The sequence below is a fragment of the Carcharhinus amblyrhynchos genome, chromosome 4 (genome assembly GCF_965287045.1).
Source record: "Carcharhinus amblyrhynchos chromosome 4, sCarAmb.v2.hapA, whole genome shotgun sequence".
NCBI lineage: Eukaryota > Metazoa > Chordata > Chondrichthyes > Carcharhiniformes > Carcharhinidae > Carcharhinus > Carcharhinus amblyrhynchos.
Window position 1 is genome coordinate 85781511 of NC_137327.1, and position 24074 is coordinate 85805584.

General features: G+C 43.4%; 2 protein-coding genes across 4 annotated transcripts in view; one reads left to right on the forward strand and one right to left on the reverse strand.

The window, feature by feature from the left end:
• zc4h2 (zinc finger, C4H2 domain containing) overlaps positions 1-24074 on the reverse strand; it is a 115662-nt gene that overhangs the window by 88640 nt on the left and 2948 nt on the right. For 2 of the 3 annotated variants that reach the window (XM_080187443.1, XM_080187442.1), the window contains one exon: positions 11743-11920. The exons of the other annotated variant lie outside the window; for it this stretch is intronic. The gene's annotated coding sequence lies outside the window, so the exon portion shown is untranslated. The remainder of the gene's footprint in view (positions 1-11742; positions 11921-24074) is intronic. 3 annotated transcript variants of the gene reach the window in all.
• The window catches only part of zc3h12b (zinc finger CCCH-type containing 12B), an 89865-nt gene that overhangs the window by 26690 nt on the left and 39101 nt on the right, over positions 1-24074 (forward strand). The gene's annotated exons all lie outside the window — the stretch shown is intronic.

Here is a 24074-nt window from a genome sequence, read left to right on the forward strand (position 1 = left end):
ATTTACAATATCCATCTTATACACTAGCATTCGGGGAAAATATGAGGCACACAGGAATTAACGGGCAAACTATCATCAAACATACCACATTGCACAATAGATGGCAGACGAAACCAAGGCAGATTGCACAGATTTCTCATCAACCCACCCAGATATCAGTAGACACTATGAGTCAACCAATGTCATGAAACCCTGCCTCTCTCAAGAGGGATTCTACTCTTCCCACTCAGACAGTGTCAACGATGGGTCTCCTCACAGGGTTTCAATCTTGTTTTATGGAATTCTATTCCACTGCATTCCTGAGTACCCATTCCTAGAACAATTCACAAACACAACTTTGGTTCTTTGACCATGCTGAGCAAATCACTGCTGCTCCAGAGGAGTTTTGTCCCAACGGCCCACAGCATGGAATCACCAATCTTCTGCCCTGTCCAATTGCCGGGCCCCCTCTGATTGCCAGGCCCACTCCAATCGCAGGGTCCCTCCTGTGTCCTCTCTGATTGCTCGGCCCTCTCCTGTGACCTCTCCAATTGCTAGGGCCTGTCCTGAGTCCTTCCCAAAGACTGAATAGTGCATATACAGCCTATTCCTGATTTGCACATGCACGGAAACTCTGGTCTGCCAGGATGTGGAGTTCCTGACCTCCACTCTTGATGGGGCAAGTTGGCTTTCATGGCAGAATGTCAAGCCAATCTTTGATACTTTGGTATGAGTAAATAATAAAGATTTTTAAACCTGAATTCTGTTTTTATTTCTTTTAAATTCCTCTTCTGTCTGAGCTACTAACGACATTGCCCACTTGTCTAATATCCATATCTTTCTCTCAGGAGTGCTAATGTACTGGCATAGGGCTGGTACAGGACTTGTGAACTTTAATGGCCATTTGCTTGATGTGTAATAAGCTCCAAAGTTTTATTTGTTTTAATCAAATTTCACCATGATTTTGCATGTTCAATTAATTGTTAGGCCACTTACTTTTCTATTTCATCGAGTACTTTGCTGTGAGCATTGGCTCTAGAACCACTTAACTCTGTCCTAGTTGACCTTTGATTGCTGGCATGCAGCTGTGTTACAGCTTCACTACACTTTGTGCCTCAATCTAAAGTTTGTCAGTTGGTACTCCTGTCATGTACATTAACAATCTCCATTGAACTATTATTGGCTTCCAAGCTTAAAGTTGATAGAGCAGTGAAGGACTATGTCCTTCAGGACTTGGTAAGAAGTCTCACAACACCAGGTTGAAGTCCAACAGGTTTATTTGGTAGCAAAAGCCACAAGCTTTCGGAGCGCAGCTCCTTTGTCAGGTGAGTGGGAGTTCTGTTCACAAACGGCATATAAAGACACAAACTCAATTTACAAAATAATGGTTGGAATGTGAGTCTTTACAGGTAATCAAGTTTTAAAGATACAGACCTTGTGAGTGGAGAGAGTTAAGCACAGGTTAAAGAGATCATAGAACTTTACAGTGCAGAAAGAGGCCCTTCGGCCCATCGAGTCTGCATATGTATTGTCTCCAGCCAGGACAGTTAGTGAGATTTTGCAAGTCCAGGCAAGTTGTGGGGGTTACAGATAGTATGACATGAACCCAAGATCCTGGTTGAGGCCATCCTCATGTGGGCAGAACTTGGCTGTCAGTCTCTGCTCAACGACACTGCATTGTCTGTGCTCCAAAAGCTAGTGGCTTTTGCTACCAAATTAACTTTTTGGACTTTAACCTGATGTCGTGAGACTTCTTACTGTGTTTACCCCAGACCAACACCAGCACCTCCACATCATGACCAACTTCAGGACTCGGCTAGTTCAGTTAACTGTGATACCACTGAATCACTCTTGGTAGACCTTGAAATCCCCCCAACCTAGAGTACATTGTGTACCAATGCTTCTCCCAAATGGAGTTCAATACAAACTGCTAATTAATGAGTCACTGGAAGAACAGTTGATAATATTAAACATGAGATTTCTTTGAACTTGTTTGATTTAAAGCTGTGAAACTTGATATTGTATCCTCTGGAGCCATGCCCATACCTTGTGTCATTGTCTCAAGTGGATCTAACCAGCTGGTGGGAGAGGACATGAAAGAGTCTCTTTTGTTGTGCAATTATGTCAAATTTGGTTCTCTGAAATTCAGCACCATTCCACAGATATTAGTAACTTTGTAGGGAATCCTGTCCTGTTCTGATGCTGATAGATTTAGCCAATTTTAATTTGATATCCTGTTTTGTAGCAGTTGTTTTACTATTGAGTGGCTTGCTATCACTTCAGGCGCATTTAGAGTCTTCCATTTATTATGGTCCTTACTTTTATAAGGCAGTTCCAACTTGACAAAACCAGTTAACATTTTGAATTGTAAAATAAAATTTTCTAGTGTCTGTGATATATTCAACCAATGTTTTAAAAATCTTTTCTCGATTCAATTATGATCCGTTAATTGGATTTAGATTGAAGCAAACATTATTTTATGAGGCTATGAATTTATGGTCTTTTAATGTAACATTCTTATCCGGTTTAAGAAACCAAGTGTATGAGACAACTGTGCACTGGTTTCATTTGTAGTACACAAGGAACATATAAACTAATTTCAAAGCTGCCTAAATTTATGATATCTAACATACAGGCTGGAATTTTACCGTTTTATTTCTAAGTGCTGGGTGGGCAGCGAGCTAGGAGAGTTTCAGATCTGATTTTTGGGCATGTTTTCAAGCCCCCGTCTCCTGCAGGCAAGAGAGGGCAGAGTTCAGCAAACCAGACTGTAGCTTGGTCAAGTTCATTGACATGGGTAGTATCAGAAATCTCAGACAGGTAGCATAAAGTATTAAGTTAGTCTGAGTTAAGAATTGTTTTCAAATAGAGTTTGTACCATAAGGATTTGTTAATAAATTTTGGGTTGATCCACAGTAAATGATACAAAAGGCTAGCACGACGCTACTTGCAAATTAAAAAGAAAATTCAAGCCACCAAAATGAAATCAAAGTTTCTACAAATCTAGCTCCTGCTCCCTTTACATTGTCATTTTCTCTCATGTCCAATAGCTCTGGATGTCCCATGTAATCTGGCACGAATAGTCCGCAGCTGACAGAAAACGTGTAGGCAGCATGTCATTTGTATATGTCTTTATCCCCCCACCATAGGAAATAACAGCAGACAAATTAAAAGGTATTAATGTGGGTGGGTGGTGTTCCAATTAAACAGAACTTCTGCCCATTTTCCACTCCCAGCCACCTGAGTTACATCAATAAAATGGGTGGCTTCGAACAAAACAGTCTTCTATATACATCAAATTGGCATATTGCCTCCATCAACAGAAACTGTACAAGCTCTGACACCCCTATTTGAACAAGCCATTATTCTTCCTCTAGCATTGATTATGATATCTGAGCAATACAGCACATTGCAACAGAACAATTAACTATGTAATAAAATGGGTTACATAACAAGTTGGGAACAGTTTACATCTTGAAATCCTTTTTCTAATAACCTTAAAGGGATAGCTGTCTGCTGCTAAGGTGGGGTTGTGCATGATACAGTTTATCCCTTTGATGTTACAAAGTTTACTTGAAATTGATGCAACTGCAGGCCAACTGTGGGCTAGTTACTGCCGAAACGAAATTTGTCAATTATGATTTTTGCTGCTTTATGAATGACGTAAATTAATAAGGTGCGGGTGTGACATAGCCATGTGATACTTCCAAATAATGGTTTCCAAGCATGGCAAACATTTTGGGTTGTATTTTACGACCATGTCATGCCTATTTTTGGGCACGATGTGGTCATAAAATGGGGCGCAAAAAGAATAGTGTGATGCCACCAGTTTTCATGACTGGCGTCATTTTACAAGTGCAGGATTTCTGGCATGGTCAGTCTCTCGCTGGAAATGAGTGAGGGGCCAATTATTTAAATTTATTAAAATGATGTTTTGAATGTATTTAGCGAGCCTGGTGCTCAGTCATCTTGGCTTGCCTGTCTTTATGGTATCGCTGGCGGAGGTTGTCTCCGGCATGGATTAGATATGCTCCCCATGAATGGGGAGGAGTCGACTTGGCGTCATCGGTGGAACTGAAGACCACTGAGGCCCCCTGACCAGGCTGAGGGCAAAGAGTGGGCAGTGCCCCTTGGGCAGATTGGCATGCCCACCTGACAGTGCCAGGGACCCACTGCTACTCTGCAGTGGATGGGGGAGGAAGGAAGAGGGGGCCTGCTGCTACTCTGCAGTGATTGGTGAGGAGAGTGCAGCGGAGGAGGGGTTGGTTGGCGGGGGCTGCATCCCGGGCTTTGGGCCCCCACGATTGCAGGGCGGATGGGGGAGGGGAGCTGCTTCAGGCTCCCTGTGGTAGCAAGGCCTAACAGCTCTCTTTGTCAGACCCCTGCTACTGCTAATGCACATGTGCAGCACGTGCGCTGTAGCTCCCTCTGCAGACTTTTGGGTATTTTAAGCCCCGCCCACAGGCTTTTGCAGTGAGCAGAAGGGTTTTCGTCATGAAGATTGATCTCGCATGCCTTTTTCTGTCATCGTTGGATCTCCGCCTAGCCTTCATTGTAGGTTGAGTCAAATCTTTGCTGGGAGTGACCTCCAGGTGTCTCTTTTTATCTCCCTCTTCGCAACGATTTGGCACATTCTCTGGCTTTCAGTCAATGAGGTCATTGGCTGCTGTGAACCCCGCCCAATGAGTTTGCCGATTCCATATACGGAAAACGCCAGGACTCCAAGGTGACCATCCCCAGATGCACAGGGTGCACGTAGTCCTTTTCTATATAAGGCAATGGAGGGAATCCCCAGAGAGTATGGCTGAAATTGGGGAATATGCAAATGCTGCCCTTATTTGGTCAGTTCCAGCCTCCAGGGCAAATCCAGGTTTGGCCTTGCTTGCTTCTGAACTGTGTTTCTGTTTTAAACTTGGCCTGTCCGAATTCCCATCAGGCCTGGTTGAGGAGACTGTTGAATGCTGTTTAATATAGATTGTCCAATTCTGCGCTGGGCCTAGTTGCTCAGGCCATTGGCCACTTGGCCATATCACCAAGATGATTGAAGTCAGGAGTGCGATAGAATTTTCTCCACTTGCCTGGAGAAGTGCAGTTCCAACCACCTCAAGAAACCTGACACTGTCCAGGACAAAGCAGACCACTTGGTTTGCACCCCAACCGCCACCTTAAATATTCACTCTCTACACCACCAACACAGTGACAGCAGTGAATATCATCTACTAGATGTACTGCAGCAACTCATTAAGGCTTCTGTATGTGAACACTGCCACCTGAAAGTTCTCCTGTAAGCCATACACTATCCTGATGTGGAATTATTTTGCCTTTACTGGGTCAAAATTCATGAACTCCCTTCTTACAACACTGATGGATATATAAGAACCACTTGGACTGCAGGTTTCAAGAAGGTGGCTCACCACAACATTCTCAAGGGAAATTAGGGATCAGCAATAAAGATTGGCCTAGCCAGCCATGCTTATATCCAGTAAATGAGTTTTTTTTTTAAAAATGAGGTTACCTTTTATGTTCTCAGATGATTCTGGGATTGCAATCATACTGTCAAATTGATTTCCACGGATAAAAGCAGAACCTGTGTGGTGAAGCCAAATCTGGCAGTGATCTGCAACCCTTGGACTTAAAGGAATGGAGGTGAGGGCCGAGTAAACAGCCAGTGTAAGAGGTGGTAATGGATTTTATGGGGGACAAGGAAGCAGAAAGTTCAGGTAATGGTATGGTTGAGCAAAATAATAGCTGCAAAAAAGCTGTGGTCAACAGACGACCAAAGGCTACTCAGGTGGGATTTTGAAAATGCTGCTGTAAATGGACTGATTTATGGTGGCAAGAAATGCATGAAGATTGCATTAGTGAGCAAATGGCATAACTTTATCTATGATTACTGGATAAAAGTTGTGAAGCATTTATTCTGTAATTTCATACCTCAACCTTCTTATACTAAGGGGATCAAATTTCTGCACATTATATGACACAATTACAGAGCATAAGCTAAACACAGTGATGCCATCCTGTAAGTCAATGAGCTAAGCACAGATGTGCCCAAATGGCTTCCACTGTGTCGTAAATTTTTATGATTTTTGTGGTTCCATGTATTAAGTAAGTCACCAATGCATTGTTTCCTAAAGCAAGTATTTTCTATCTTCGAGGATAGCTGGCAGCAGCAAGACAGGATATTATAACTTTCTAAAATGATGGTTTCAATAGCCCGTGGCATCATAGGTAGCAGCATATTGCACTATGTGCTTCACTGCGTAATGCCATTACCGGGCCAACAAGGAATGGTTTTATTCAGTTTAACTGAGTGATGCCATAGTATGCCAATTTAGCATTCCACCCATTCTTCTATCTTGCAAGAGGGAGAGAGGAGGCGGTGGCAGGAACAAATAGTAATGCCACTGGATTAGTAATCCAGAGGTCAATGAATAAAAACCTGGAATTAAAAGCTAGTCTCAGTAATGGTGACCAGAAAAACATTGTAAAATCCCATCTGGTTCACTAGTGCCCTTTAGGGAAGGAAATCAGTTGTCCATCCCTGCTTTTGGCTACAAGTGCTTTCAGAGCTACAGCAATGTGACTGACTCTTAAATGGCCTAGAATGCTACTCAGTTGTGACAAACTGTTACAAAGATTAAAAGGAATGAAACAAAGCAGGTCGACTGGCATCAACTCAGGCACCAACAATGACAAACCCAGTCCTTTCAACCTTGCAAAGTCCTCCTTACTAACATTTGGGGGCTTGTGCCAAAATTGGGAGATGTGTCCCACAGATTGATCAAACAGCACTATGGCATAGTCATACTTAGGGAACCGTACCTTACAGATAATGCCCCAGACACGACCATCACCATCCCTGAGTATGTCCTGTCCCACTGGCGGGGCAGACCCACAAGAAGTGGTGGTGACTTGGTGGTATCGAATCAGGAGGGAGTTGACCTGGAAAAACTCAACATTGACTCCAGATGCCATGAGGTCTCATGATATCAGATCAAACATGGGCAAGGAAAGTTCCTGATGATTACCACCTACCATGGCCCCCTCAGCTCATGACTCAATACCCCTCCATGTTGAAAATCAACTGGAAGAAGCACTGCACTATGGGTGGCAAAGGGACAGAATATACTCTGAGCGGGGGCGCGGGGGGGTGGAATCTCAATTTCCTGTACTGAGTGGCTCGGCAGTACCACTACTGATTAGGCTGGGCAAGCCCTGAAGAACATAACTGTTAGATTAGGTCTACAGCAGGTGCTGAGGGAACCAGCAAGAGGAATTATCTACTTGACCTTATACTCACCGGTTTATCTGTCACAGATGCATCTGCCCATGCCAGTATTGGCAGGAGTGACCACTGCACAGTCCTTGTGGAGACAAAGTCCCATCTTCACATCGAGGATATCCTCGATTGTGTTGAGTGGCCCAACCACAGTGCTAGACGGGATAGATTTCAAACAGATTTGTAGCTTAACACTCAGCCATCAGCAGCAGCAATATTGTGTACAACCACAATTTGTAACCTAATGATCCAGCATAACCCCACACTACCACTACTGTCAAGATATTGGATCAATTCTGGAACCCCAGGCAAAACTAAAAATAGTTGTCAACATGGTGAAGCTTCAACAGTGGAAACAGCAAGCAGTAAACAGAGACAAGCAAGAGTGCTAACAATTTTCAAGTTAAACTGACAGGCCTCTGTAATATGCCACCCCTGTGCCACCATAGTACAGGGATGGCAGTATTACAGGGATTTAATGTCAGTTTAACTTGAAAATTGTCCTTGTAGGACATGGCCTGTGATATTGATCATTGTTATCTTCTTTTCCAATCAGAAAGTGTGACAAAGGACAATTTCTTCCCAAACATGTTGGTGTGAATTTTACTTTGAAGAATACTACCCAGATTATAGTTCATGCAAAATAAAATGTTAGCCTTGAATATTTGCTAAGGTCTTCGGAAATCGTATGAAGAATCTGATGCTGAGAAAGGTATGATAGTTCACGTCCTGGTCATTAACTGAATTATCTTATTATGGTGCTCATTATCTGGTGATGCGATACATTTTATGAGCAAACATTTGTCAAAGATGCCATTAAGTTGGTCACACCACTTTGGCCAATTACGTTGGATAGTCATGCAGTAAAATATTCTGTAATCACATTTGCCTTCTGCATTGATTAAAGAGGATAAAATGGAATTATAAATGTTGAATGGAACAATTAGTGATGGTTAATTGTGCTGTAGCACTATGCCAAGCTGGCCAGAGCTTTGGAAGACAAAAATAACATAGCACATGGGAAATGTGTTTATTATGTGGTTGGCTGCTAATTATTTTCTTTCCATGATTCTTGTAAATCTATTTATTCATCTTGTCTGAGACACAGTTTGGCTGTTCAGTTACTATGGTTATGGTCCGATTTTGTTTAGATTTTGGATTCTTTCACATTATCTATTTCCTGGAAAAATACAGCTTCTATCCCTTAAGATGCATTGATTAGGAAAGAATACAGGTGATATGTTACAAAGGAGTTTATTAGTTTGTCTTTTAATTCCATTCATCGTACTTTTCTCTATTTTACCTCTCTGTAAATTGATTGTTTCTCTTGTTTTCAAGGACGGTCAGGCATCTTTCCATTGGTCGTTTTAACACATTTCATACAACATTGACATCCAATTTAAGATAATCAGTCTGGCCCTCAATGTGGCTCATTTACAAATACTGAAAACAACATATATTCACACAAGACACTGTCCTTTTGCAAATAGGAAGAACATGTCTATGCATTACACCTTTTTTGACTAAACTAAAGCTTGGGGTACAGTCATCCCCTGGTTAATTCCTCACAGCAATGTCATGAACAGCTAGAGTCAACCTGCCTGGTATGAATTTAAAGAAAAGCTTGGCAGTTAACTTTTCCCTGGCATTCTCCATGGCAATTAGTACCCTCTTCTCATGCAATATAAATAATTGTTCCCTTTTGAGCTTTGGCATTCATGTGAATCTGTCCTGATGAGTGCAAAATGAAAAGCTTCAACATCATGTCTCTCTTTTTCAGCAAATCTTTCACATTAGTACACCAGATTTGTCTCAATGTTACTTAACTGTAGCTATAAGGATTTATTCCCCAAGTCTCCTCTGTGCAAAAATATATTTGTGTAAATGGACTCTGAAGTGGTCAGATCATCATTGCAATTTACTGTACATTTATTAACTGCCTAATTTATATATAATTAGCAATACAGAGATACAGATTTACATTTTATATATTGCCTTGTCCAGTCCAGGCAAGCTCTCAACACATCTTTCAGTTGAGTTGGATGATGTTCTTTAAACTTATTGTTTTTTTGGGGAGAGAACTTCATGCTTATGAAATTAAGGGATGTCTGTCGTGCTAGAAATTTTTTTTTCATTTAGTGTGCCCAGAATTTGAATTTAGCACTTCAACATCAGTTATTCAAAAGTTAGATGAAAAATAACTTTCCTCATAAATATCAGAAGTTAAGTAATTATTTCTAACCTTACAACTTTACTGTTGAATCTTGAATGTTTCTTTTTGTCTTATTCTTTTCTGGCTGGTCTCTAACTGGATCTCTCTACATCTCTTTTCAATTGGCAAGTTTTCTAGTGGTGTTCATTATCATTATTCTTCACCTTTGTTTCAGAACTGATTTATTTTGTTCTGCCCTACCCTGACTTAGTGAAAGCTTGATGGAAACAATAATTACCTCTAAATGAATGAAGAATAGCTAAAGAAAGAGTCTTTGAATGTTACAGAAAATATAGAAGTGATGATGCAGATTGTAATTAAAGATATGATAGAATTAAACACATTTAAAAAAAACCACAAAGTTATTGGGGCAGCTCCTGCAGGAAAAGTTAATTGTAGAAGATCAACACTCAATTTGGCTAGGTAATGGAATGGAATGCCATCTTTACAAACTTCTGTTGGCATCTGATAAGTGAAAAGACACCTTAATATTTTGGAAAAAGTTATTTTGTTGGAGGAGTGTTGGGGGAAATTATGCAATCAGTGAGTAGGGTTTCCTTCCATTGTCACTGAGTTGAACTGGGGAGTGATACTTGGATTGGACAAAAGACAAAATTATGTTTTCAAGTATGAAACTGAGGCAATTATAATTTTCCATTTGCAAGCTAGAAATTGCATGTTTTTTTTAGGAAGTTTGGATTTCAATGCAGTACTCAGCTAGTTGAAGAGAAAAGAGAATTGTGCATTTCAGGGTTACTGTAATTGGTGTGAACACCCTTGAGCTAAGAAGTGGAAAACAATGGGTGAAGTTTTCTGTTCCTGAAGCAACAAGAATCGTGGCGGGCAAGTGAACTAATTTTGACATGGTAGAAAAAGTCAGTTTCCTGCCGATGAGAAATTAATTTGGAATTTTGTTCTCTCCACTTAGGTGGTGAGTTAAAGGCAGGGCAAGTTTCTGATCTATGTCAAGAACTACACTTGCGTCTCATGAATTCTCATTCAAACACCGACTTGCTGGAATTATGTGCCCCCTCCAAATTAAGTGTCCTGCTAACAGATTTTCCAACATATATATGTGTGTGATATACACCTGGTGGGCTTCAGTTAATCAATGACATCAAGGTCAATAGATGTTTGCATCTACCTTTAAGAGCATTGCTGTGAAATTTGAGTATCTATTTCACAACCTGTGTCAAGGCTGGAGGCAGTACCAGTGTTAAGGAGGAAACACAGGAAGAAAGGAGGAAGATTGCGGTGCAGACAGGGTGTGATATAGGAATAGAGTGAGAAACGAAAAACTGTGCTGGGGCAAGAGGTATAAGACTGTCCTAGGAAGAGTCTACACTGAGACTACACTGCCAAAGGTACATTGAAGAGCCTGTCCTGGGGCTGAGGACAATGTTGCTGAGTCCACATTGAAGAGATTGTTCTGGGCCACATTAAAAGACTTTGCATAACATTCATGTCTTGGTCCCAGTCTAAGGCAGAAGTAGGCCTCTGGACAGTGACAGTCATGTGCAATGTGGTGTGCATATGTTGTCAGTCACGTAAGAAATTTGGCCCTGAGGCTTAGAATCATGACGGTGAGTCTAGGGCATCATCCTGTTCAGGGGAGGCACCCATATCCTGTAGTTTGATAGGTGAAAAGTCATGGGGTTGTTTTGGATGATCTCGCAGAGGCAGTCCCAAAACGGTAGGGTGCATGTGGCCTGGAGAAGGGAAAGGCAAAGTCGATAAAAGGCACGAGGATATCAACACTACAGAAAAGGCAATATTAGGAACAAAGGGTGGAATTAAGTCCGATAACAGTTGGGAAAGTTGGCATGATTTCTGCTGGATGACAGGGCAGGTGAACACATGCAGTCTTCCACTTTTCAGCTCATGCATTAGTACGGAGCTCGGCAAATCTCTTGGCAGGGCCAGCAGGAAGTTTCCTGCCCTGCCATCACCTCATGGGGTGGAGATGCTGACATTGGACTGGGGTAAACACAGTAAGAAGTCTCACAACACTAGTCCAACAGGTTTATTTGGTAGCACAAGCCACTAGCTTTTGGAGCTCTGCCCCTTTACCAGGTAAGTCATGGGGCCAAAAGCCCTGGCATCATATTTAAATGGCGCCTAGACTGACATTCGCTCATTGCAGATCAGGAGCTCCGAATTGCTCATCCAGAGCCCTTAGTAGCTGCAGATCTTGGTGGAGAAGTTGGCAGCTATAAGCAAATGCATCACAGAATGTATAAGGGTTCGTCTGGCGTTGTCTTTCACTCACCTCTAGATAAGAGCACCAGCTGCGTTTGGGTCAATGTTCAGCAGCCTCTTGACCATCTAGAGGCCATGCTGCTTCTTTCTGCACAGGTCTTTGCTCTTCCTGGCCCTGTCAGCCTGTGGTGGGCCTTCCTTCTCCTCATCTGGGTAAGAGTCATTGTCAGGGCAGGGTCAGCTGCAGCCTGTATCATCAAAGCCTCAGTGAATGTATGAACCAATCGAAGTGATACATTTAGTGAGCATGTCCTTTACAGGTTTCCCTCCATCTCAAAACAAACATATATGTACTAAGCCCTTCACCTGGCCTCTATCTAGACATGACATCCGGATCCCTACCCTTCCAGATAAAGGGCATCCTGGAGGAACAAAGATGAATGTTCCCCCTGTTCATACATGACTGTGAATGGAGACATTGCTCTTTGGCCAGTGATGAGACCATGTGCAATAAGCCTTACATGGACAGTTTTCTACTTATCTCCATTACCTTGAAAACTTTATTGAGAGACCATTGTGTTGGCAGCACAGAAAGTGCATGATCTCTCGTCAGTCATGACCATTCATCTGGAAGGATAGAAATTTGGAGTCGCGAGTTGTATGCCGTTTACCACTTGTGTTCCTTTGATGTATTCCACCTCCCTCCCTTCACCCTTGCCTCTGATAGCAGATGGCACACAATGAGCAGCAGCACCCCACCTTGAAACTCAAGGTCAGTTTGAAGAAAGTGGTGTGTCACACCTTTCAAACTCTTTCCACCACCTTCTACCATCCCCTGTTGCCCACCAACTCCCCCCAACACCATATATCTTCCAACATTTTTCTCACCCTTAAACCTCCTCCCATTAACATTGACTCTATCACAATCCATTTCCATGTGCCTCCCCTCTCAGACCCAACACCAATTTTCATCCCTATGAGACCTCCTGTTATCCTAGCCACCCATTGTGTTCCCCGTGCATAACTCATCCCAGACCATCACCTACCAGACTCCCCACCTCCACACCTCACCCTGCTCTGGACATTCACCTTTCCCTTTTCCCTCCCCTAAGTTTCTGCCCCCCATCCCCTGCCCCCAGGAAAACCTACCTCCTATGTCTGGCCTTGGTGCAGTATTTGCTAATGGCACTTGGGTGAAACTATGCAAAGTCCCCAAGAAGAAGAAAGCAGTATCTTTGGATCTCAAAGTTGTGGAAAAGGCAAAGCTCACCAGCTGCATGCCATTATATGTAGTTGTAAAATTGAATGTCCCACGTTCTCACTGGTGGGGATCTTAATTTGCTGGGCAAACTTTATTCTGGCAAGGTGACGTTTTAATGTTGGGAAGTTCAACCCACCTTTAACCCATCTTGAAAGTCAGGAGAGCAAAATTTCAACTGTTTATCCTGCCAATGGGAAATAGACTTTTCCCTCTCCCACCAAATTATATACTCCCACCCGCCATGATTCCCACTGCTGCTGAAAATGGAAAATTCTACCCAACGCTTCTCTTGAGTAGCAATATGGAAATCAGACATAACATGGGGATTAACATCAGAAGTAACATGGGGATTACTTATTTGTCATATAAACTCTGCATGTTTGTCCATAACTTGTCTGCATTGTAAAATATTGTTTCCATTCTCATGATTAAAACCTGATGACACTCACTTATTATCTATGCTAATCATTAAGAATGGCACTCAGGGAGTCTGCCAATACTTGTGAAATTATTTCTCAGTAAAAGTAAGGAGGAAAGGAGCAAAAGTAGTTACAGACCAGATTCTTTATTCAAATATACCTTTTTTATAATGGTCAATTTTGATTTAATAGTTTTAGACCTTTTGTCCAGCTTTTGATTATTTTTGGATTGCCTCCATCCTTAAAGTTTAATCTCATCTTTCTTTCTAAGTTTCTTTCTAATTTCTTAATGATAAGTGTTCACAGACAAATGTTTTAAGGAAAATGTCCATTAAACGCTAGACAGATCAGTTTTTCATAGATCAACAGCATTAAAATGTTCCCTCACTGTGGATCTCTCCTTCAGTGGCATTCCCTAGTAACTTATTACACATGTCCATTAGCCTTTGGATGGAAAGTTCTGCTTGATTCCCCGTTTATTCAAGTCTTCAGTGTGAACACATCTAGATGGCAAACAGTTTGGCTGGATCAATTTTGTCAATTCCTTTTGTAATTCTGAGAAATTAGATCAAAATTTATTTTCCAAAAATACTGGATTAGTACAGAGATTGACATTAGCCAGTGTGCTCTAGTCCTGAAGCATCTTATACACTAATGTAATCTCATAATTAGACTTTTCAGAGCTTTGAAAAAGCTGCTTCGACAGAGTTGTAGTCACCTGCATTCTGAATTATCTGCATGAGAATTGGCATTTAGTTTTTTTCAAGAATCAGTTAAAACACAATTTCTTTTGATACGTTTTGAATTGTTCTTCCACAGTGCCTTAATCCGTCAGGATGTGAAGTTTGTGGGGAATGGAACACATTATTTCTAATCTTTGATCTGTTAAACATTGCCGTTACCGAGAGATAGAATCAGTTACACCCTGGTTCCCTCCCTTCCAGTAGCACACTAGTTCAGACTTCCTCTATCACATCTACGTGTTGCACCTTGGTCACGTTTTCTGAATGCACAGCATTAGTTTTCACAAGTATATTGATGTCACCCATCACCTCACAAACAACTCTCTCTATTCCTCCACTGCTACCAAATAGTAAGACTGCTTTTCCAGCATCTCATACTGGTTGCACAGAGATTTTCTCCAGTTAATTATCAGAAAGACTGAAACTATTTTTTTGACATCTCACTCCAAATCTGTTTCCCAGCTTCCAACTTCACTCCTCTTTCCCTGGCAGCACTTTGAAAATGAATAGGTCTATTCACAACTTGGATGTCACATTTGTCCCCAAGATAAGCTTCTGACAACACATTTGCACCATCACTAACACTGCCTATTTCCATCTCCATTACATTGCTCAATTTTGCCCTTGTTTCAGTTCATTAAAGGTGAAACCTCTCTCATTCATGTATTTTAATGCATTCCTGGTTGGTCACCCAGTCATGCCATGTTCATTTTCCCCTAGTGGCGAAAATGGGATCTGCCAGAAACGGGGTGGAACTTCTGGATCCAGTTCTCGTCAGCCATTTTTAGTCCCCACAACTCTGCGAAATTCTGACACATTACGTTTAGCCAACCAGTTATATATCCTTCCAATCTTTTTCCTCCTTCCATCTAGATAATCTTGAATGTTCGCTTGAATCTTTTAAGTTAATTGCAAGGTCTCATAAGTCTCCACCTCAAGAAATTTCTCCTTGAGCCTGCTCCAGATCTTATATCTTTAATCTTGTGCCTATTGCCACTTATTCTTTTCCCTTCAACTCCTGGAAATGGGCTGCTTATAACTAACTACCCTATTTCATCCTTTTGTAATTAAACATTTTCTAATACGTTTTCCAGATAAGGATTTTCAATCAACCTCCAGGCTCGTTACATTACCAGGTATTGCATGTGTAAAGGCGTACTTAATTTCCAAGGATGTTGAGTTTCACATATGGGGCTGGTCTATGGTGCTGACAGATCAAGAAATATCAGAGTACAACCTAGAAGCATAACACATTCTACTTTTTTTATATATTTGTTGAAAATGTTTTTATATTTTACATAGCAAACAAACACAGGTACACATCCACACAGTGCCCGGGTGTACATTCCAACACAACTGGCCTCAGAGCTCCCCGTGGCCAGGGGACAAACCCCTGGGTAATACATTCTTTAACTGACCCTTCCAGTAGTATTACTATAGTTTATGAATGCATTGTAATAAGCAAGCTACAGGAATAGGTAGATGTCGTCAGTGATGGTGTTTGTAACCATAAATAGTAGCTGACCAGCTATAAAAATAGCCTTTTCTGTTGTTTCTAATTATAAAATCTATGACTTGTATTCGTGCATGTTCCTATCACACACAGCACTTGATAATTACGTGTTATTCCCTTTCCCCAAAAGCATCTTGTATTAGTGTGTGTGTGCGTATATTATTACTTTAGATAAAATCTTGAAAAGAAATCTCTGATAGAACTCTGGCAAGATGTGCTAACTACACAATGCACTTCACAACAAAGGTATATCTCTTCAAGGATTATTTTGATCAGCATTCATGTAAATGCATTATATGTAATTTGACATGCATTGTGTTAAGATTTTCCCTGTTTCACTGGGCTTTACAGCAGGCTTCTTTCATCACTGTCTGCATTCACTCCCTGTCATTTTGCATTGCTCCAAAAACAAAATCACGCCGATGTGTCATACCAGTGATTCGTGACTGTAGTCAGATAATGTTCAAATACTTGCAGCCTGGTTGCTAGGCAGTAAAGATCATTCAACTGCAGCACATTTCCTGAATGCCTAACTCTAGCCTAATTCCTGCTTTTCAACAAGCAAGATTTCAGGTGTATCAATGATGAGTTTTGTGGGGAAAATACCCACCAATACTTTAATTATCCATTATAACACCTGTTCCCAAAGTGTTTCTGGAACTTTTGTAAAAGTACTCTCCCCATCCTCACCAACCACCCCCCCCCCCCACCCCATCCTCACCAACCACCCCCCCTTCCCCATCCTCACCAACCACCCCCACTTCCTCATCCTCACCAACCAACCCCCTTCCTCATCCTCACCAACCACCCCCCCCACCCCATCCTCACCAACCACCCCCCCCACCCCATCCTCACCAACCACCCCCCCTTCCCCATCCTCACCAACCAACCCCCTTCCTCATCCTCACCAACCACCCCCCCCACCCCATCCTCACCAACCACCCCCCCCACCCCATCCTCACCAACCACCCCCCCCTTCCCCATCCTCACCAACCACCCCTCCTTCCTCATCCTCACCAACCACCTTCCCCACCCCATCCTCACCAACCACCTTCCCCACCCCATCCTCACCAACCACTTTCCCCACCCCATCCTCACCAACCACCCCCCCCCACCCCATCCTCACCAACCACCCCCCCCTTCCTCATCCTCACCGACCACCCCCCCCCACCCCATCCTCACCAACCACCCCCCCCTTCCCCATCCTCACCAACCACCCCTCCTTCCTCATCCTCACCAACCACCTTCCCCACCCCATCCTCACCAACCACTTTCCCCACCCCATCCTCACCAACCACCCCCCCCACCCCATCCTCACCAACCACCCCCCCCTTCCTCATCCTCACCGACCACCCCCCCCCACCCCATCCTCACCAACCACCCCCCCCACCCCATCCTCACCAACCACCCCCCCCACCCCATCCTCACCAACCACCCCCCCTTCCCCATCCTCACCAACCACCCCCCCTTCCTCATCCTCACCAACCACCTTCCCCACCCCATCCTCACCAACCACCCCCCCCACCCCATCCTCACCAACCACCCCCCCACCCCATCCTCACCAACCACCCCCCCACCCCATCCTCACCAACCACCCCCCCACCCCATCCTCACCAACCACCCCCCCACCCCATCCTCACCAACCACCCCCCCTTCCTCATCCTCACCAACCACCCCCCCTTCCTCATCCTCACCAACCACCCCCCCTTCCTCATCCTCACCAACCACCCCCCCACCTCATCCTCACCAACCACCCCCCCTTCCTCATCCTCACCAACCACCCCCCCTTCCTCATCCTCACCAACCACCCCCACTTCCTCATCCTCACCAACCACCCCCCCCACCCCATCCTCACCAACCACCCCCCCACCCCATCCTCACCAACCACCCCCTCCTTCCTCATCCTCACCAACCACCTTCCCCACCCCATCCTCACCAACCACTTTCCCCACCCCATCCTCACCAACCACCCCCCCCACCCCATCCTCACCAACCACCCCCCCCTTCCTCATCCTCACCGACCACCCCCCCCACCCCATCCTCACCAACCACCCCCCCACCCCATCCTCACCAACCACCCCCCCCACCCCATCCTCACCAACCACCCCCCCTTCCTCATCCTCACCAACCACCTTCCCCACCCCATCCTCACCAACCACCCCCCCCACCCCATCCTCACCAACCACCCCCCCACCCCATCCTCACCAACCACCCCCCCACCCCATCCTCACCAACCACCCCCCCACCCCATCCTCACCAACCACCCCCCCTTCCTCATCCTCACCAACCACCCCCCCTTCCTCATCCTCACCAACCACCCCCCCTTCCTCATCCTCACCAACCACCCCCCCACCTCATCCTCACCAACCACCCCCCCTTCCTCATCCTCACCAACCACCCCCACTTCCTCATCCTCACCAACCACCCCCCTTCCCCATCCTCACCAACCACCCCCTTCCTCATCCTCACCAACCACCCCCCCCACCTCATCCTCACCAACCACCCCCCCTTCCTCATCCTCACCAACCACCCCCCACCCCATCCTCAGCAACCACCCCCTCCTTCCTCATCCTCACCAACCACCCCTCCTTCCTCATCCTCACCAACCACCCCCCCACCCCATCCTCACCAACCACCCACCCCATCCTCACCAACCACCCACCCCACCCCATCCTCACCAACCACCCCTCCCCACCCCATCCTCACCAACCACCCCTCCCCACCCCATCCTCACCAACCACCCCTCCCCACCCCATCCTCACCAACCACCCCGCCCCACCCCATCCTCACCAACCACCCCTGCCCTGCAATCCAAATGGAAATACTACGTGAATGGGTCTAAACAGTGAATTTCAGTAGGTTATTTGACTGTGGATGGGTGACCCCTGCTAAGTCAGATCCAGCCTTCTGATGTTCACACAAACCCACATTTCTCATAGGTCACTGGTTAGAAATTAGGAGGAGGAAACCTAGCATTTTTACTTCGCTTCCCTTCCTAGATCAGAGAAACTGAGGTGGCTGTGCGATCACTAAACTCAACACACACTGTAAGCCAATCTGGTGCTTCCTGATCTGTAGTCTATAGTCATTACACAGTCTTAACCATCTGAGGGAGCACCTGGAGAATGTTCACAGCTTGTTAAATGAAATATCTTGCCATTGTGTTACCATGCTCATCATTTTTGGTTTCATTTATTTAACTGTTCCTGTTTGCTTGTTCACCTTTCCATTGCTATTCATGGAATATACTGAGGAGTTATATCAGGATTTTCTATCCTTAGTAAAAGGAACTGGCCTTTACCACAAGAATAACTACTACTACCTAACACCATCAGTGTGGTAAAATATGCTGAGGCACTTAACAAAGAGCAGGATCAAACATCATTCATCATGGAATTGGAGAAGGGGTTGGCGTGTGAATAATGGTAAAATGGAAGAGATAAATTGATGAGGCTTTTGAAGAGGGGAAAAGATGGTGAAAAGTAGAAAGAATGTCCAGTTCTAGGTCTAGGGCCACAACAGAAGAATGGAGGCTGTAGTTCCAATGATATTGGGTGCAATGTCCAATCTGTAAATAATGTATTTGTAAATAATGGTGAAGATTTTGAAATCTTTGTTAGAAGATGGCAAGTCAGTGGAGATGATGGTTATTGCAGGAGTTCATAGACTATGGGATTGATAGTTATGTCTGTTATGACTGTTGATGTATGCAGGTTGCCTGTTATATTCCAGCAAACCTGTAAACATTACAAACACACACACACACACCACCTAACCTGCTCACCACCTCATCTAATTAAACACATATAATATACAATTAACGGAGTCCTTAGGTGAAAATTAATCTGGGTCAATGAAAAACAGGACACAAGTGCAATGCCTGAGAGACAAAATCAATCTGCAAACCCTTATAGAACAATAGATAATTTTTAACTGGGAAAGCATCAGCTCATCTTCCACTCACCAAGCTCTTTCTGGTCTATATAACATGTTTGTCCCTCCTCAGTAGCTGCCACGTCCTAGTCCCAAGTTTCACAATTGGGTTATTACCCATTCCCCAACCAGTCCCACTCCTTGTATCGTTTATTCTACTGATTTTTTGCAACAATAAAAAAATGCTTGGCAGCTCATCAGCGTTTGAAATAGAAAGGAAAGTTGTATATTTTGGGTGAACCCAAATTGCCAGGGAGTGGATGACCCAAAACTTCCTTCAATTTAATACTGGTGTGATCAAAGCTGAAATTCTGTTACAGGCTGAAACTGTGCTCCTGATTCCATTCATATCAACATTTTGTCTACTTCAGCTGAATCTGACAGAAATTTAATCTTGGTGTTTGAAGCCCATACCCTACCCATTATCAAAAGCCTTGCTTGTCTCTGCCCATATATCATCCTATCTGACACTTAAACCTTCACCAATACTTTAATCTTCCTCAGGTTTGACTACTGCAATTTTGTCAGGTTTCATAATTCCACGACATACAAACTCCAATAAAAGCCAAATAGCGCGAACGCTGAAATAAAAGCAGAATCCTGCCCACCCATTATTTGACTTATTTAAAATGACTTTGTTGCCCCCCCCCCAATTATTTGACTTATTTAAAATGTCTTTGTTGCCCCCCTCCCCCCATTATCCTCCAGTTCTTTGGTACATCTTTCCATTTTCTTCAAAAAGAACTATCTGGGGAATGGTTGATTGTAATCAATACTGGTTGTTAATTTATTTTTTGAGGTAACATTGAACCTTCCTGCTGAAAATAAATTAACCAGCTTGATCTGACACTTCCTGTCATTATTTGTGGAATTGCAGTGGTTCAGGAATAAAATAGGTTGTATGTTTAGAGTGATAAGGAAGAAAGTACTAAGATATACACTTTGTGTATGTCCCAAAATTCTAGCCATTGGTTTTCACTTGTTATTGAAGATGGCTGCTTCTCACATACACACAGCCATTTGTTGTGCATTCCAACATGGCTAATGGCAGATTTTAGCCATGCATGGCTTTCCACAATATGGACAAGGATGAATTGTCTGATTTTGTTTAAACAGCCTGGTATTTCTAGCTTGCCTTTGTCCTTAGCTGCCAGTATTCTTTGCTATTCTAAGGCAGTAACACCATGACATGAGATTGTTTCCCTGAGGAGTTCTTTCTTAAACTTTTTTTTAGAACATAAGCTACTGCACAAACAGGCCCTTCGGCCCACAAGTTGCGCTGATGATATCCATACCTACTAGGCTTACCTATAACCCTCAATTCTATTAAGTCCCATGTAATCATCCAGAAGTCTCTTAAAAGACCCTATCGAATTTGCCTCCACCTCCACCAACGGCAGCTGACCATCAGAGACTAGTTGTATATATCACGGCTGTAGTTTTACTTTGCATTCTGTAATAAACTGTGTTCCTTTTCAGTTGGACTTTGAGTTATAACAATGGAGGTAGACATTCTAGCCTCAGGCCTGCTTCCACCTCTTCCCCAAAGCCAAAATGCTGTATGCAGTGGTCCTTTATATAGAAACAGATCTGCTAAGTTGGGAAATTTCCCGACTCAACCTTCTTGCCTTGTCACTTGTGTTCTCTTATCATATATCTATATTCAGAGCTGTTTTTCAGCTGTTAGTAGTCTTGAACCTACGTCAAGATTTTAAAAGTTATTGGTGAGCTTTTTCAAGGTTGGCCAATGTATAAAATTTAATTTCTTCTAGATTCTACCATTTCCAAATATTAAAGCCTATAAACAGCCGATTCAAAAGTGGATGTTGTTTTCTTTATTGATGGATTCAAAAGCTTTAGCTAATTCAGATTGGTTCTGAATGTAGGAACATTATTGGATGTTGGAAAATCTGATTAAAATGCTATGCTTTCCCCACCAAGGGGTGCAAGTGAGCTGATGCAGTAGCTTGTAGAAACTTCATACTATATTCATTTTACACTGGCATAGTAGAATTTAACATGGATGGTGGATGGTGAAGTGTGCACAAAAGTAATATTTATTTCACATTAAGACCCAAAGTTGAGCACTTTGCTCACCTCTCAGAACATTTTATTTGAAGTTACTAGGAGGGGCTTCCAAACATGTTACATTTTATGTGGGAAGACATTCCAAGTCTTTGCAGAGGCATGATAAAAACTGGACACCAAGTCAGAGAAAGGAAGGCTTGATAAGGGGAATCAAACACTTGATTTTAAAAAGGCGAGTTTTAAAAGAATAGGAAAGTCGAAGTGTTTTAGGAAGGAAATACGAGACAGTTGGACCTATAATTAAAGGAAGAGCTCCCAGTGGTGAAGTGAAGGAGGAGATGTATACAAGGTGTTGGATTAAGAAGAATAGAGAATTGTACAGCCAAAGGAAGAAACTGAGATGGAGAGGATGCAACCTGAAATATGTTTATCTGGTAATTTATTTCATTTATGTGATGTGAACATAGCTGGCATTTATTGCCCAGTGTTGATTGTCCTTGAGCAGGTGATGGTGAGTTGTTTCCTTCAGCCCATGCAACAATGATGCCCCTACAATGCTGTTAGATACAAAGTTCCAGGATATTGAATCAGCAACAATCAAGCAATGGCTATACATTTTCCAAGTCAGGATGATGTGTGATTTGAGGAAAACTTGTTAGGAGTGTGATAGGAAACTTTCCATATACCTGCATGAATGCAGCTGTGAAAGCACAAAACAGCCTGACACCATCCAGAACGAAGGAGCCCTCTTGATGGCATCTCATCCACCACTGGCATACCATGTGTGCCATTTACCAGATGCACTGCAATGACTCATCAAGGTTTCTTTGACAACATCCCCCAAACCTGTGACCTCTGCCACCTAGAACAAGGGTAGCAGATACCAAGATTGAGAATCATGGCTTATTTTTCTCAAATTGGACAAATTGTTTTATGTATGGAAAAAACATCCTGATCCATAAGCATTACCTCCAGTGAACTGAATGTGGGATCACCTGAGGCCTGCTACATGTGTTTTGTCTACATGTCCGTACTCAATACTAGCTCAAGGTCATTCTCATTCTTGACCATAATTTTGAGAAAAATAATCTGATTTAATTGTATACTATAACTTCTTGGGCTGTAACTCATAAAAATCATCCGACGTAGAAATTACATTGCAGGATCAGACCATTCAGCCCATTAGCATTATGCCAGCATTCAAGTCCAATGGAGGACTCTTTTGACCATTCTCCTCTAACTCTATCAACATATCCTTCTATTCCTTTCCCCGTCATGTTTCTCTAACTTTTCTTTTTCTACATTAATGCTCATCGTCTCAAATATTTATTACCATAGGGTGTTCCACATTTGGGTAAAGGAACTTCTCCAGAAATGCCTATTGGATTTATATAGTTACTGTTTAGATTTATTGATCCTTGTTCTGATATCTCGCTCAGATGGAAACATTGGCCAGGATTTTCCTGGCACTATGAGGATGTGTTTAGACATGCAAAGGCTGCTAGAATGGCATTTGAAAGTATCAGGTGACAAGACATTTGGTTCTGCCTGAGCCCAATTGAGCACTTAATGACCAATTAAGGGCCTCTTCCTGTCTCTGCTTGCATTTTGGCTCAGTGAACCAATAGTTCAGTCACTAGATTCGTTGACCACAGTGCATTCGTGCAGCTTTAAGTAGGTTGGTAATCAGCTTGCAACTTATTTCCAACATTCCACACTGTTCTCTAATGGAGAAAAGAATGTGAAGACATACAAAACAAACACATTTTTTGGCTACAAAGAACCCATATCTACTATGACTTCGGTGCCACTTGCCCTCCCTGTTCCCTATCCCACCCCCCAGCACCCATATCTGTCTCTGGCAGTGAGTGTACATGTCTCTCTCTCTCAATGTGTCCTCTTCTTCCAGTTGCAGTCTGAATAGTGGCCATGGCTGCTGATGACATTGCTGAGATGCTGGCCCTCTGACTGGGCTGGCAACTTTTCTGGGCAGACTGTTATCCTCAATGGACAGTAGTCTCTGTGGCTGCCACCTGTGAAATGTGGCTTTGGGTCTTGCTCTCTGCTTTTTGCCCTGGTGGTGAGGGGACCCATACAGTGATGTTTTTTGTTTCAGCTGTGCTTTCAGATAGTGAGTTTCAGAGCTACCAGCCTCTGGGAGGAAAAAAGTTTTCCTCAACTCCTCTCTAATGCTTCTGCCAATTACTTTAAACCCTTGATACTGTTTTTTCTAATAAGGGAAGTAGGTCCTTCCTATCCACTCTGTCTGGGCTCCACTTTGCCAGCCCCTTGGGACCTCTGCACCTCTGGCAGCAATATGCACCTGCCCTCCTCCTCCCCCTGGGGGCTCTGTCATGATGGACAATTTAATGGGGGGTGGGGTGCCCCTGTGTCTGTGTGTGTTTGTGCGTGTGTCCATGTCCCCGTCCCCAGAGCAGTAGCCTGGCCCTCTACTAGCCCAGCCATCTCCCCGTCAGCAGGCTTTACAGCAAGTGTATGAGCAAA